Source organism: Quercus robur, chromosome 5 (assembly GCF_932294415.1).
Source record: "Quercus robur chromosome 5, dhQueRobu3.1, whole genome shotgun sequence".
Taxonomy (NCBI): Eukaryota; Viridiplantae; Streptophyta; class Magnoliopsida; order Fagales; family Fagaceae; genus Quercus; species Quercus robur.
In genome coordinates this window covers 72,920,689-72,927,260 of record NC_065538.1, presented here as the reverse complement: position 1 = coordinate 72,927,260, position 6,572 = coordinate 72,920,689, and the positions used below count along the sequence as shown (strand labels likewise).

The 6,572-nt window shown below is 32.0% G+C and overlaps 1 long non-coding RNA gene across 4 annotated transcripts; it reads left to right on the top strand.

Moving 5' to 3' along the window:
• The first annotated feature begins 1,804 nt into the window (after positions 1 to 1,804).
• LOC126727006 (uncharacterized) lies at positions 1,805 to 6,144 on the top strand. Of its 4 annotated transcripts, XR_007656115.1 has the most exons (8): positions 1,805 to 2,198; positions 2,638 to 2,673; positions 2,976 to 3,111; positions 3,614 to 3,665; positions 4,175 to 4,264; positions 4,506 to 4,795; positions 4,892 to 4,941; positions 5,107 to 6,144. It is a non-coding gene; the product is annotated as an uncharacterized LOC126727006 (long non-coding RNA). The 4 variants fall into 4 exon arrangements; XR_007656114.1 differs by lacking the exons at positions 1,805 to 2,198; positions 2,638 to 2,673 and having other exon boundaries at positions 2,879 to 3,111; positions 5,107 to 5,167; positions 5,883 to 6,144; XR_007656113.1 differs by lacking the exons at positions 1,805 to 2,198; positions 2,638 to 2,673 and having other exon boundaries at positions 2,879 to 3,111.
• The last annotated feature ends 428 nt before the right edge of the window (positions 6,145 to 6,572 follow it).

Sequence of the window (6,572 nt, the reverse complement as noted above, 5' to 3'; positions counted from 1 at the left end):
GTTACTTAGTCCAATTTAACAATTCTAGGTTATCACAATAACAAAGATCAAATCATGCAAAGCAGCGGAAAAATAAATAATACAAGATATGACCACCCAGGAAACCAAACCGGTAAAAACCTGGGGAGGATTTGACCTAGCTATCCTCAAGGTAAACTTGAATCCACTATCTTGAAAGAATCGAAATTCATACAATAAGACTTACAAGCCCCCTGCTCGACTTCTTATTGCTACCAACCAGTAGAACTTACTAACACGACCACGTGCAAGCTCCGAATCCATGGACTCCTTCTTTCTTGGATTCACCACCAGATACAAGCACACCCACTTGTATTTTCTTTAAGCTTCAATGGCAGCAACTGAGTTGATCATCAAGGTGTAGATAAATCTTCTCCTTGAAAACCCTAAGTTTGTGTAAAGGAAAGCTCCTCTAGATCTCACAAGAGATTTACACAAACCGCAATATGAGTAACACTAAAACGTGGCTAGGGTTTGCCTTTTATACTTAGGACAAATAAGAAACCCTAAAAATATTTTAAAACAACTAGGGCTGAGTTGGAAAATTCTGCAGAAAAACATTCTGCCCGAGCTTCGATCGATCGAGCCAGGCCGAAATGCATAATGCTTTCTTGCATCAGCTCGATTCCAACTTTACATAAATGCACAACTTTGAGCAAGACTAAAACACTTCTAAACACAGTGTTTTGATCATGATTTGCCAACAATACATATTAGAGTTCTAAATACATAAATACCTAAGTCTTTAGAACCTAACAGTAAAGTTGAGAGAAAATCAAATTAAATTTCAAATTGGATTCTAATTGTAGTCTAATTTTGCGTCATGTGTCCTATCTATATATATTTGTTTTAATTTGTAGGTGATTTAATGTTGTGCAAAAAACGAAGAGTCTAATATCAATAAACCATAAAAAAAAATTATAAAAAAAAAAACTTAATAAAAAGGAGTAGACTCATGTATATATCCAAAAAAATAAAATAATAAAGAAGAAAGAAAGAGTAGAAATCATGTATATATCTATGACCTAAAATGTGTATAATTTGAATCCATATATGTGTAATTGTGTTGGTTTTAATTGTGCCGTGTATGTGCACAAATTATATACTAGTCTATATATCTATATATATAATAATAGGTAAAACTGAGAGAAAATCCAATTAGATTTCAAATTGGAATTCAATTAAAGTCTAATTTTGTGCCACGTGTCACATCTAATCTAAATTTTTAAATTTTTGTGCCAAGTGAGTTAATTCAATGTAAAAATTGAATTTTAATTAGAGTTTAATTTTGCGACATGTGTCCCATCTAATCTAAGTTTTTTAATTTTTGTACCAAATGAGTTAATTTAGTGTATTAAATGAGGAGTCCAATATAAGTAAACCATAAAAAACATAATTTTTGAGTGATTTTATATTTATGAGCCTTTTTTCATAGAACTAAAAACAATTCAAGTTTACAAGTCATCTATATATATATATATATATAATAGCAGAAGCTGAGAGAAAGTGGATTCCTACAATTAAGGAGGCGTTAGACAAATAGGACAAGTACCTATCTAAAATTCAGATACGTCTAAGTTAAAGAGCGATAAATTACATTGTTTGGTAACACTATAACACCGTTTAAAAGCGATAAATTATAATTTTTCACAACGTTAAACACTGTTTGGAACCCCTTGGTATGAAAGAAAACTAACCGCTTAAGACAAAAAAAAAAAAAAAAACAAAAGAAAAAGAAAAGAAAGATTGCTACATAGAGAAAGGAGAAAGAGAGACTGAAAGAAAAGAGAGACAGAGAAATGGAGAGGCAGAGAATGGAGAAGGAGAGAGAGATTGAGAGATCAAAAACTGCAGTTTGCAATCAAGAATGAAAATATGTCTCTCGCTTCCTGTCAAATTTTCTGCCATCATCGTAAACCTCCACTACCTACCCGACCATCAGAATCGCTACTGCTAAGTTCTGTTTTAAATTTAAAAATTCAGGGTTTTGGGTTTTTATTTGGAGAATCAATTGGGTGTTAATTATGATTTAGATTGGTATTTTGGGTCAGATTTGGTTTTGATTAAGGGATACAAAGATAGAGGAACCAAGCAGAGTTTGTAGCGATACTGCGATACAGAGAAAGGGAAGGAGAAAAAAAAAGTTTGTGGCACAGTGGAGATTCGACTGAAACTGAAAGGTCAAGAAGGATTGCCCAAATTTTCTTTTGTTGGATTTATATTTTAGGTTAGAATTTATCAATTAAAGTATTTGGGTAAAGGTATTGCCGAGAAATAAGGAATTTTCTTTTGCTAAAACTTTGTTTGGTTGTCATCCTATGTGAAGTTGTTCTTTTCTTCTTCTTCTTCTTATTTCAATTTCATTCTCTGAATTGCATTTCTTTTTCTTTTTTTTTAATCATTTGTTTATTAATTCCTTTTGATTTTGGTATCATTTTTTTTTCCTTCAAATTTTCGTATCTACTGGTTTGGGTGTCAATGTTAATTTTCTAGGTTGGCAAATATTCCAAATTGGGTTGAGTGTTGCACGCCAACTGTTTGATTTTTTATTGCCTTTTCTATTCTGGTTGTTGTTTGGGATGTACAATTGTATTCTTTTGTTTTTCTAGTTGTCTCCAGGGGACAAGAACGGGGCACCCCAAAACTCTATCAAAGGTCTATTTCTACCTTCCTTTAAATTTGTCTTTTTACATACAAAGATCGTGACATGTGTTCTGGGTTATTATTTAAATATTTGGAAATCTATGTCCCATTCAATGTTCAGATAAACGAAATGAAAGCGTGAGTATTATCTCCCCTTTCCCTTTCCTTCAATTTAGCCTTTTCATCACCCCTATCATCAGATTTTTTATTTTTTTTTTCATATTATTTTTGGTACTTTATTATGTTTGTTTGCCTGACTCGTTCTCCATAAGACCACCATATTTCTAAAGCATTGAAACTAATATTAATGGCAGCTTGAGGCAAAGAGCGTTTGGGATTAGAGGATGACTTCATCAGTTTGAGATACTAAAACTTATGTTTGATGACCCACTTCAGGTGTTGGATTGAAGTGTGTTATTTACACAAGGGAGAAAACAACTTGGATCTTGGGTACATTCGCTTTCTTTTTGCATCTCCTTAACTAATTAGATAGAGCAGTTATGAAAATCACCATTTCCTCTTATTCCATTGTCTAATTTCTGTTGTGCATCTAATTCTTGGTATTTTTTTGAATAATCCTTAAAAGGTTGCTGCTGTGTCACTCTAAAGTCTAAAGTGTGAAACAATGTAGGCACAATTTGATGACATGGCCACCGAGTGATGCCTTGGGCCATGCAATATCTAATATTATCCTTTTTGTCATTTGCTCTTTCCTCTATAATAGTGAATTGAAAAATTGCATGAGTTCTGCCTTTGTCTTCTTTGGCTTCCCCATCTTCTCAGTTGGCAAAAGATAATGGTTCTACATTTTTTAGAATATTACATCTACACTTAAATTTAGTTTTCTATTAAGCATTGTTCACCTAGCATTTGGATGTCATACATATTTCTTAATTTCCTCAATGTCCTTGCAGTGAAGTAATTATTGCTCCTCTTTTCTCCTCTAATATAGGTGCTCCTGTAACTCTTTTTGGTCTAAATTTCTACACAAATTTGCCAATTAGGTATGTCAAGACTTCATTTGCATGTTCTTCCTTTTTGGTCTAAATTCTTATAACTATTACTTGAACCATGTACGAGATAGAAAATGTTTTGCTCAATTGTGGAGCTTGGGTGATTTAGATATTGTCAAAAAGGAAATTGGAAGGCTTGAGTTGTTTGTTATGAAGCTAACAAACAATCCAAATACCATCTAGAGTCACAAAATTAACAAACCAGATAACACTGACCTTCAAACGTTTTTATGTTCTTTTAGTATCAACTTAAGAATAAAAAAAATTTGATGACAAGCCTAGGAAATTAAATTATGAGAATAAGCCAAAAAAAAAAAAAACCATAATAGGCTGTTTAGGCAGCACCCTTCCCTATACTAGAAGGAGCTCAATAATAAACTTTTCAATTGTACTCCACCTTAATTTTGACAATTTAACCTTCCATTATTGTATTGATAATTGCAATTGGGCTAGCCAATTTTTGATCAGTAATATAATTTACATGAATTGTTGCATTGTAGATCTAGAAGGTATCCCAAATGCCTAAAAGTCGCTTGGTATGGGATAAAGAGAAAGCTTATGGTGTTCAGTAAAAAAGGAAACATTATTGGGTATTTTTTGTTTAACTTATTTGGTTGATGGTATTGTCTATTACTATTTTATGCGGTTTATTACATTGTCAAGTACTATTTTATGTGTTTTATGATATTTGAATATTGAAGAGGTAATTTGTATAATTAGTATATTCAGATCCGTTTATTAAAATTTATGACTTCTATTAATGGATTTTTCACATGACTTATGAGCAAGGTTTCAGTAAGTTCACTAATGAGTTTATGTAATATTTGATAGTGTGCATCCTCTATTACTGGGTTTGGTGTACTAAACTTTGGCTGAAACAAAAAGACTCAAGCTATGCAACACAATAGAGGTTCACTATTATATGCTTGAAAAGAATTGGTGATTATTGAATTTGTTTACCGTAAAAAAAACCTTGGAAAGGCTTTTCTGTTTGGTACATGAGCATTATTTTGGGATCGCTAGATTTGTTGGATATCGGTAATGATTGATTGGAAGTGCTAACTTTGGGGATGTGTAAAGCCTTGGAATTTGCCAAGCATTTGTCAATATGAGACCTAGAGGTAGAGTATGAAGATAGCTCCATCATTCAAGAACTTAATATGCTTTAAGATTGAAAACCTTCTGCACAACCTGCTAACTCTTCGTCATGCTTTCAGGTGCATCGCATTCTTTTGAGGTGACACAACATACTCAACTCATGTACTTGGTAAGATATTCTAGAATGTATTTCAAATTCAATATTGACTGATGTACAAGTTTTATAAGTTCTCAATCAATACCACTATTGTTTTGTTAAAAAAAAAAAAAAAAAGTTTTGTGAAGGCCTTTTAATTTTTTTTTTTTAAATTATCAACAATCAAAATATATTCAGGGGAGAAGGTGGAAGCAAATGGGACTGGGAAGAAGGAGGCCAAGGTGAACTGAGGTGAAAGGTATTGAATTGTTGGGGAGCTTGGGAAGTTGGTATTGCTATTGGGTTTTTTGTTTTTTTGTTGTTGTTGTATTTTGTTGGGTTTGTTTATGTGAAGAATAATGATTAATGGGTATTTGTTTAATTATATATTGAACTAAATTTACAATGATGGGCATGGATATCTAATGTTATCTGCACTTTTTTGTGTCAGTTGTATTGGATTTAGTTGCCAAGGTTAGATCTTTTTGGGTCCTTTTTATTATGGTTGTTAGTGAGGAATAATGGTTAATTATGCATTGAACTTAATTTACAATGATCTATACTACTAGACATTGAGTACATTTTTGTTGTGAATTGATCTGGACTTGTTGACCGGTTATGCATGGCATCATAATTCAGCTTCCAAATCAGTTTGTAACAAAATTGCAATAGAACTTATAATACCTAGAGCAATTTTCATGTGAATTGGAATTATAGGAGAGGACACAATATATGAGTTTGTAATGATACTATTAATACTAAATAAAGATGATTCCAAAGGGACTATTCTTTATAAAGGTTGCCTTTTAATATATTTTCTTGATGGTTTATATATTATCTAAATTACAGACCTATTATCTTGCCATTATGTAATTATGGTGTACATTTTTTGTGTTAGCTTTCATCAAACTCCTGACAAATTCAGTGTTATATCTATTTCTTACAGTGATATTTTGAATTCGCTTAATTTTCAGGTGGCTTATTAGAAATAGGCCCCCAGAGATTAAGAACAAATGTCCCATCAAATTATCATTTACAACAAACCCTTGATGAATATCCTCCCTCAATGTACTGACTCGACTTTGAAGATTAGTCCCAAATGTTTAGACAACAATATTATACCAATTCATTGGATATATTTGCACTATTTTCTAAATGATTTCCACTATAATAAATTGTTATTATTTGTTTCCCCCTATTTCTAAGTAAGTTATGATGTCTGTTAGTTGATGACAAGTACACCAAGTTTTGATTTTTATGTCCATCTTCTTGCTCAAAGTAAGTCAAGCTTTAATTGCTTTGAAGATATTGGATGGCTTTGAAGATATTGCATTTTTGCATGCAAAATAGAGAAGCATTCTAGAGAATTCCCTTCATTCAAACTCATTTGAACGCAATGAAAGTAATACAAGTGGTGGTTGCTCATTTCATATATTCTTCCAAGTGTTCTATTGGAGAATGGAAGTACATACATGATGTGATTTGAAGAGAGTAATTTTTACAAATTTTAGTGGATATTGGATACTATATGCTTAAATATACTAAATTATGAGAACTAAGTTTATGTTGGATGCAAAGATCATTAATATGTAAAATGATCCCGCGCATTGCGCGGGCTAAACACTAGTATATATTAATAAGTAAAGCTTCAAGAAAATCCAATT